The following is a 10292-nucleotide window of genomic DNA, read 5'->3' as shown; positions in this document are numbered from 1 at the left end:
GGTGGTGTGGTTACAGTGGTGGTTGTGGTGGGTCAGCGGCGGTGAGAGGGTGGTAGGTGGCAGCAGTGGTGGTCGGAGATGGGAGGATGGTGATTGTGGTGGTGGCTGGACAGAGATGGAGTTTGCCGGAGGAGGTGTGGTGTGGTGGCGGAGATTGTGGTTTGGACGGAGATGATGACGGAGTGGAGATGGTGTTGGTGGTGTTCGCCGGAAAAACGAAGAAGAAGTGAGGGAGAAGAAGATCGGACAAGAAGAAGGAAGGAGAAGGAAGAAGAAGATGTTTATAAAGGACCTCGGTTGGCGGAGCTCCAGGACCCATCGCGTATCGCGATGGGTCAAAAAGAGGATGAGCGCGTACTGCCGCCCAAAAAGGGAAAATTAGGGTTTTAACCCCATCGCGTACCGCGATGGGGTTAAAGTGGACTGGGAGCGTACCGCGATCGGACCAAAAGTCTGATTTGAAATTTTTCGAAAACGCACCTGTTTTGGCATTCCGACATCATCCTGGACACGTTTAAAACTCAAAATGCCTTTACATACCTGGAGTGACGTGTGCTAAACCCAAGCTTACCGAATTTCTCTAATTTTCTATTCTTCAACGAGCTTCCTCATACTTAGCGTTTACTGCACAAAACTCGAGACGACACTAAGTACAAGACTCAATAAAATAAAATAAAACTGGAAAGACACTTACAAACCCCTGGTTGCCTCCCGTAAGCGCTGAATTTAAAGTCTACAGCTCAACAGTACCTCGAACTCAGTTATCTTCATAAACCGGTGAAGTTACAATAAAATTCACCGATTCCTCATCCAGCTCGTGTATGTCCTTCATCTCCAAATATGGCTTCAGTCTATAGCCATTTACCACTTGCCTCAAATGATCATAAAAGTCTTCAATCTCGTACTGACCATGATTTCCAACCCTTACAATCAAATACGGACCCGTCCACTTACTTTTCAACTTATCCGGGAAGAGTTTCATCCTCGTGTTGTACAACCACACTCGTTGACCAACTTCAAAATTCTTCAACCGGATGTTGGCATCATGAACTTTCTTCATTTTCGCCTTGTAAGTGGACGCGCAATCGTATGCCTCGTCTCTCAATTCCTCAATCTCGCACAAAGCCAATTTTCTCGCTTTACCTGCATCATCATGATCCATATTAACTTGTTTAGTAGCCCAAAACGCTCTTTGTGCGATTTCAACCGGTAAATGGCAATCATTTCCATACAAAAGTCTATAAGGAGTGGTTCCAATTGGCGTTTTATAAGCGGTTCGGTAGGTCCATAGAGCATCGGTCAACTTAGTTGACCAATCCTTTCGGTCCGCCCGAACGGTTTTCTGTAAAATCTGTTTGATTTGCCTATTGGAAACCTCAACCTGTCCACTCGTTTGTGGATGGTAAGGAGTTTCAATCCTATGATCAACACCATATCGTTTAAGCAATTTCGCGAATTTAAAATTCTTAAAATGATATCCCCCATCACTTATGATGGTTCGGGGGACTCCAAATCTCGAAAAAATATTACTTTGAACGAAATTGCAAACAACTATGTGATCATTTGTCCTAGTGGCTATCGATTCAACCCATTTAGAAACGTAATCGACGGCCACTAAGAATACAAATTACCGTGGGAATTCAGAAACGGGCCCATGAAGTCGATCCCCCAAACATAAAAAATGTCAACAACTAGGATCGGATTCACGGGCATCTCGTCCTGCTTAGAAATACTCCCGAGTTGTTGACACTTTAAACAGTGTGTCGCAAACTCGTGAGCATCCTTAAACAATGAAGGCCAAAAGAAACCACTCGTTAAAACTTTTCGAGCGGTTTTCTGGCCACTGAAATGACCACCACACGCAGACGAATGCGCGTGTTCCAACACTGATTTGACATCCTCCTCGGGTATGCATCGTCTGATCATCTGATCTGCACCAATTTTAAACAAATCAGGATCATCCCAGATGTACTGTTTAGCTTGGGACATCAACTGTTTCTTCTTTCTCCTTGGCCAATGCTATGGTAAATCACCTGCATCTTTAAAATTAAAAATATGAGCAAACCAAGGATTTTGTGAAACTGCCAGGATATGCTCATCCGGGAAAGACTCATTAATGGGCCCATCAGTGTTCCCATTTTCCACCATAATTCGGGACAAGTTATCTGCAACAACATTTTCACTCCCTTTCTTGTCCCGAATCTCTAAATCAAATTCCTGCAACAGCAAAACCCATCTGATAAGCCTCGGTTTTGCATCCTTTTTATCCATGAGGTACCTGACAGCAGAGTGGTCAGAATATATAATAACTTTACTACCCCAAATATAAGACCGGAATTTATCTAAAGCATATACTACTGCTAGTAACTCCTTCTCGGTTGTGGTATAATTTAATTGAGCATCCGAGAGGGTTTTACTTGCATAGTATATAGCAACGGGTTTCTTGTCAACCCGTTGACCCAAAACAGCCCCGACCGCGTAATCACTTGCATCACACATTATTTCAAAAGGTAAACTCCAATCGGGTGATTGCAAGTTCGGGGCTTCAACTAATTTTAATTTCAAAATGTCAAAAGCCTTAGCACATTCATCATTAAAGTCAAACGGGGCATCCTTAAGCAATAAATTACATAATGGTTTGGTAATGTCACTAAAACCCTTAATAAACCCTCTATAAAACCCGGCATGCCCCAGAAATGATCTAATGCCTTTGACATTGGTGGGATGAGGTAGAGTAGAAATGACTTGGACTTTAGCTCGATCCACCTCGATCCCCCGACTCGAAACGACATGGCCCAAAACAATTCCCTCTTGGACCATAAAGTGGCTCTTTTCCCAACTAAGAACCAAGTTCGTTTCGACACATCTTTTCAAAACTCTTTCGAGTTGGTTTAAACATGACTCGAAAGATGTGCCGAAAATCGAAAAATCATCCATGAAAATTTCCAAAGACTCCCTCACCATATCTGAAAAGATACTCATCATGCACCTCTGAAAGGTGGCGGGGGCGTTATATAACCCGAATGGCATTCGCTTAAATGCGAATGTGCCATACGGGCACGTAAACGTGGTCTTTTCCTGATCTTCAGGATGAATAGCTATCTGGTTATACCCGGAATACCCATCTAAAAAGCAATAGCTTTTCGACAATTTGGTCGATAAACGGAAGCGGAAAGTGATCTTTTGATGTTGCCGCATTCACTTTACGATAATCAATACAAATGTGCCACCCGGTTACCGGCCGGGTGGCGACCTCGTTACCTGAGTCGTCCTTGACGACTTGGATGCCCGCCTTTTTCGGTACTGTCTGTGTCGGGCTCACCCACGTGCTGTCTGATATGGCAAAGATAATGCCCGCATCTAACCACTTCAGCACTTCCTTCTTCACAACTTCCCTCATGTTCGGGTTCAACCTCCGCTGAGCATCGTGCGCGAGTTTGACAGCCGGATCTGTTAAAATTTTGTGCATCACAATTGAGGGACTGATTCCCTTCAAACCGCTATCGTCCACCCGATTGCTTCTTTATTCGCAACCAGCACCTCCATCAAAGTATTTTCCTGTTTAACAGATAAGTTAGAAGCTATAATAACAGGCAATGTATTATTCTTACCAAGAAAAGCATATTTTAAATGCTTTGGGAGCTCTTTCAGCTCGACTTTCGGTGCTTCCAGCATTGACGGTTTCAACCCAGTATCAATCTTCTCGGGAAGCGGTTTCACCTGAACTGGCCATGGTGGACAGTCTCCTCTCACAGCTGCGATCTCCATCTGTCTTTCCTCGTCTTCCAGCAACTTGTCTGTTTCCACCCGTAACCTGTCAAACAAAAAACACGTCTCCGCTGTGCCATCCGAACTAACGACATAGTCGTATAGAGGAATGCACTCGTCAATGACATCGGCCATAAAGCACTCGTCATCTACCGGAGAGTTATCTCCACGTGTGAAAACATTAATTCTCAGCTTACGGTTACCGAATGCCATGTCAACAGTACCATTTCTACAATTAATGTTGGCATTTGCGGTAGCAAAAAATGGTCTACCGAGGATAATTGTAGGCTGTTTAGTCCTCTCACCCGAAACATAATCGAGAACTAAAAAGTCAACTGGAAAGTAAAAGTCTTCCACCTTGACAATAACGTCTGTCAATATTCCTCGGGGCAGTTTCGGTGTCTGGTCAACCAAGACAACCGTGGTGGCAGCCGCACGAAGCGGGCCAAAATCGTACTGGTCATATAAACTGCCCGGGAGAATACTGATGCTAGCTCCAAGATCTAGAAGCGCCCGAGTCATTTTAAAATCACCTACTTGAATGGGTATAATGGGCATTCCCGGATCTTGTAGCTTGGGTGGAAGTGCACCCGAAAGAATTGCACTCACATTGTCGGTAAAATCAATCTGTTTAGGAATCTTATGACTCCTTTTCTCTGTGCACAATTCTTTTAAATACTTAGCATAGGCGGGAATTTGTTTTATGGCATCTAAAAGAGGAATGTTAATTTTGACTTATTTAAACGTTTCCCACATTTCTTCTTGTTGCGGGCCTCGTTTTGATGCCATCTTCGCCTTTGATGGTGCCAACAAAGCATCGGGATATGGAACAGTTTTCACCTTTTCTTTATCCTTGGAGTTGTTGGTGTCATCCTTCGGAACCGATTTATTATTTTTAGTTTCACTTTTGTTAGGGTTATTTAATTCAATCGGTTCCGGCTCGTCATCACTGACGAGATTTTCATCAATCTCTTCCACCACCCCATCAACCAAAGGTGGTGGACCCCCAACCTTGTTATCATATTTCTTACCATTACGTAAAATACTTACCTGGTTGACGTGCTTTTTCGAACTGGAACTGTGATGATTCGGGTTGACTGTGGTGTCACTCGGAAGTTGGCCCGCATTCTTTTGTAATTTCGCCATGTCTGAAGCGAGCTGACCAATTTGCTTCATCATTGCCTCCGATGATTTATCCCGTAACTCGAACTGTTGTTTCGTCTCGGCCTTCTGATCAGTCATGGCTTTCAATAATGCATCCAACTTCGAGTGTACTGACTTGTCCGAATTACCCGAGGACAGTTTCTGCTGATCCTGATTACCCGAAATATTTCCCCCCGGTTACCGTCTCTGTTATACCCCCAATTCTGATTACTCGAGCCCTGCTGATAACCGCTATGGCGGTAATTACCCTGCGATCTGTTCTGACTCGATCCCTGAAAGTTCGGGTTCAACTGAGAAGACGCGTTACCGTAACGAAAATTCGGGTGGTTCCTCAGGCCCGGGTGATATGTGTTAGAATTGAGCCCTTGGCCTTTGGAATCCCCGTAAGCATAATAAACTTCCTCGGTGTCATCCTCCTCATCATCATCATAATACTCGGGGAAATTTTCTGCCTTATGCCCGAGTTCACCACAGTCTTCACAAACCGGGAATTTCACTCCAACTTTCCCGACTTCTTTCTTCTTACCCTTTCTGTATCCAACCAGTTCACGTTCTAATTCAGCGATTCTTTCAGACTCACTCGTGACTGACTTAACCGATCTGGACGAATTACCCCGTCTTCTTCTTTCAGCCGTTGCTTCTGCCTTGGAATCTTCACACATGAACTCTAAATATTCCCAATCATCTTCCTCCGGCTGATTCAACAACTGACTATTACAAGAGACCTTAAGATGCTTTCGGTCCTCGTACGTCAAACCATCAACAAAGCACTTTACCAGTTCCCACAGTTCGATATTGTGATGTGGGCATTTTCTGATCATATCCTTATACCTGGTAAAAGCTTCATGGAATAACTCACCCGGTAACTGTGAAAAGTGACGAATGTCTAAACGGGCCTCGGTAGTCTTTGACTGTGAATAAAACTCGTTTAGGAAGACTTGTTGCATCTCGGCCCAGTTTCTTATACTGTGTGTTGGTAACGAGTTAAACCACAGTTTCGCTTTGTCTTTTAACGAGAACTGGAATAACCGCAACCGGACTTCATCCTGATCGAACGTACCATCACCAATAGACCCGCAAACAGCCGAAAAATCGATCAAGTGAGAATACGGGTCTTCTGAAGCCATACCGTTGAAATGAGGAACGATGTTGATGTAGGATGGCCGGGACTTAAAAGTTTGATGTCCCTGCACTCGTTCCTATGGAACCAACGGGGATGCTCTGTATGAAATAGCCGGTCTAAATCGACTGTTAACACCATGAGCCGGGGCTATGTAATTTCTCCTTTGCCCCCCCCCCCCCCCCGGGGTTTCCCATACCGCCCCGGTTAACCGGAATACCACGAACTCTTTCGGGCCGTTCCGCCCAATTAACCCTGTCTCGATCCCTTCGGAGTCTGTTAACGGGTTCAGCCCGTCTTCGAATTACCGGCTCTTCCACTTCTTCTTCGTACTGATTATCACCCTCAGCCTCTGGTTCATCATTCTCATTCTCGGGCTCAACCGCCCGATTTCTCCTAACCCATCGATCAACCTCATCATCAGCTGCCCGAAAACCCTCGTTTCCATTATTGTCTTCACCCTCATCCTCATCTTTAGTCGGAACACTCGATCGAACATCATCAATATTTATCCGAACTCGGCGGTTGGGGTTATTGTTTGGAGCGGATGGTCCGGCTTGGTCAAAGTTGAGGTTTAAGTTTCGGTTAAGGTTTCGGTTTCGGTTTTGATTTCGGGTTCTAGAAGCACGAGCTGAGTGATTTTGGTCATTTGGGTTATTGCAGTTTGGTGGGTCAGGTATGTTGTCCGGGTGAAACTGGTTATTCTGTGGAAGTGGGTCTTGGTTTTGGTTGTTGTTCTGGTTCTGGTCTTCCATTTGCGAGTTTATGTTTTGAACTCGGTTCTGCCGAGCTACTCTCTCGATTTCTGGCTCGTAAACTAACGGAGACTGTCGGCCCGAATGGCGGGTGCGCATAAACCTGTAATATGCACAACTAACACAACCCGCCTAAAATGAAAAAAATACAAATAAAATAAAATTTAAACTAAGAACTGAAAATTAAAAACACGAAAATCAAATAACACGAAAAACAAAAAGCGCACTAACTCCCCGGCAACGGCGCCATTTTGATGACCGTCGTTTGAGCCAATCAAAAACCTAATTATTCTAAATAGTTAGAGCAAGTAGGGTATCGTATCACAAGGAGTATGTGGTCAATGCAATTCGTGTAACAGATTTAATATTATGAAGTAACAAGTTTTAGTGCTGATCACACAAGCAATAGTTTGAATTAAAATAACTAAGCATTGAACAAGTAAACGAGTATTAAGCAGTTAAAAAAGCAAACCACACCCGGGAATTCAAGTAAGCAACCAAACAGTATCTCATGCAACCTAACAGATTTATTATTAACAATTAACTAAAAACTGATCAACCAGACAAAACCTTAGACGTCAACAATTACTTTACAGACGGCACTGGTTATCAAACAGTCTTTGCCAGTGTGATTCAGTTAAGGGTAATTGTACGTTTTATCGTATTCAATCTAACCAAACAGTTATATGACTAATTATCTAGCAACTGGTAACAGAACGTTCAGACCAACGTAAACCTAAACCGACCGAACACACAGAAATACTAAACATCAATAATCATATATCAATCATCAATAACAATACACAAGTGTTCTTAATCACATGAGAAAAACTATAAAAGGTTACAAACTATACATCCCGGGTGCGATTTTAGGAGATTAGTCGAGCCTAAACATCATCGAATATTCGATACGGATGATAGAAATCATATGTAGGGTCTTGACACGAGCTATGATAGTGGGAATCGCCTTCTTGGACTGCTGGAATCGCCTCTTGGTCGTCAAAAACGAAGTTAGGGTTTCCAATGATGAAAAAGATGATATTAAACATAATTTCTCGTCTGCACTCCCGTCGCGGTACGCGACGGGGTCTTCTATGGCCCATCGCGTACCGCGATTGACCAAAAGTCAACTCTTCACTTACTACCCATCGCGGTACGCGATGGGTTCTTCATCAGGCCCATCGCGTACCGCGATGGGACCTTGTCACATCAATCTTCACTCTTTTCCTCGTTTTGCGTGCTGGACATCCCGGGTCTTCATTCCGTGTCACAACAGGTCCATACCGTGTACTTTAACGCCTATAACCTGAAATCCAATTAAACACGTATGAAGTATCGATAGTTCTAAAATAAACAGTTAAAACTAAATAATAAACGGACTAAAACATATACAAATTAACCGACCATCAAGGATTGTGGGAAAAAACGGTTGTTGATGACGACTATAAAAAATAAATTAAGGAATTGTCAAGTGGCCTCCTCTCGATTGTCGAAGCTCGACACAAAAGAAACCGTTTCAAGAGTTTGGCTTTTCTAGCCAAAGACTTTAGCCACCTACGCCATACGACCAAGCGCTAATGGAGGAAGAAAAAGAACGTATTCGGAAGGAATTGGCAACACAAAAATAAAAACGCTATTTATATGTATTTTTTATTTTCCTTTTTATTTATGTTTTAATGAAGTATTTTAATTTATAATTGTGTGCATAACAAAAAATGAAAAATAAATAAAAAAACTGGATCAAGCCCCTGATCACCTGGACCACTACACCTTCTGGGGCTTGGTTGAGGGGCTTGATCCAGGGTCATGTCATCGCCTACGTGTCGGGTTTTGATTGGATCACTTGGGGCTCAACCAAGCCCCATTCCCTTAGTCTTATAGATGGTGGCTTCTAATATTGTTGTGATTTTTGGTAGATAGAATTTGGCTGATTTCTTTCCTGTTCTTGCATGGTTTGTGATTGATGTACCTTTACTATTAAGGGCAAGTAAGGCGTCGAATCCACATGGAATCAGTGGAAAGTGCAAGTTTGACTCACAACTTATTAATTATTAAACTATCCGGACAAACGATGTCAAGCGGTTTGGAAATTAATTTGGTTGTAAAACAATTTAAGAAAACAGTGATTACACTTCAGATTCGTAATATGCAATAAACTGGCTGACAATGACTTATACAACTCGGGAAATCACATAGACATGATTGTGTATTATAATAGATAAATGATTACTAGATACAGTAGTTTGGTTATGATGATTCACTGAACGTAATCCGAAGAATTGACACAACTTAACACGGTCTACTTAATTACCAGTTTAATAATATAAAACTTAACATCTATCAATGAATAACGGTAAACGGTTCAATGACGATAAGAACTTAATCCTAAATTTTGATGAACACAAACCAAATAATTGATGATAAACGAAAGTCCCAAAAACACAGTTGTTTAATCAATTTCAATAAACATATAGATTCAATCAACCAAAAGATTAATCAAAACTAAATCCCAATACATGTAATGTTCACAAAAATTATCAATTCATATGCAAACCCTACACTTGAAGTGGTCACAAGTGGTTTAGCCTTGCCTTTGCATCACGATTGACTCGAATATGGATTGGAATGATGAAACCATGGATGATTTGGTGTAGGGATGAGATCGGTATGGTACCGTACTGGTCCCAGTCCTGAAAACTGGAAATTTTTTGTACCGCTACCGAAATCTTTGGTTCGGTACCGTTTTCGGGACCGGTAAGGGTACTGGTACCAGTACCAGTACCGAATTTGCTCATATCTAATTTGGTGATTGAGAGTGTTAAGATGGTGAAGAGATGAAGAATTGCTCCAAAATCATCCTTGGTGGCTAAGGTATAAAGAATAATCGACGTTAGGGTTTTTCGGGCTTAAATATGAAAGAAAACCTTCTAAAATCGAACGCCCGTCAGACATGCCGTAAGTTACGATCTGGGATCCGTAGCCTACGGCTAAGTCGTAGCTTCCCCCACCTTACGGTTCTTTTTATTCCATTTTCATACTCATATTGTCGGGAAACCCAAATTCATAATTCATATATTATGGTTTTCGTAACTCATTTTAAGCCCGAAATATATCTGTTTTCCCTTAGATGCGCACGAATCACTTCCGAACTCCCCCGATTGCTTCCGTTTTGCCCATAAATCAATTCCTTGCCATCCTAAGTGCTCCAAATTAGTTCCTTTAAGCTCCGAGTATATGTAAAAATAAAACCACTCAAATTACTCGTGTTTGAAATATAAAAACACTTAACATACACGAAATTAAACACTTAAAACACATTCTTTTACCACATCACATCCCCACACTTATCCTTTTTCGTCCCGAAAAAGATTTACAATGGAATCATAATTAGGAACTGTGTTTACAAAACACTTAAGTTATTTAATTAATTGCAGATAACACAAAAACCACAATTGCCAGTATTGTTGTCCACTTAAACCCAACTG

The sequence above is a fragment of the Bidens hawaiensis genome, unplaced genomic scaffold, assembly GCF_021521415.1.
Source record: "Bidens hawaiensis isolate Kalapana, Puna unplaced genomic scaffold, B.hawaiensis_p1.1 tig00012954_1, whole genome shotgun sequence".
In the NCBI taxonomy this organism is placed as follows: Eukaryota; Viridiplantae; Streptophyta; class Magnoliopsida; order Asterales; family Asteraceae; genus Bidens; species Bidens hawaiensis.
This window is presented reverse-complemented; position numbering follows the sequence as displayed.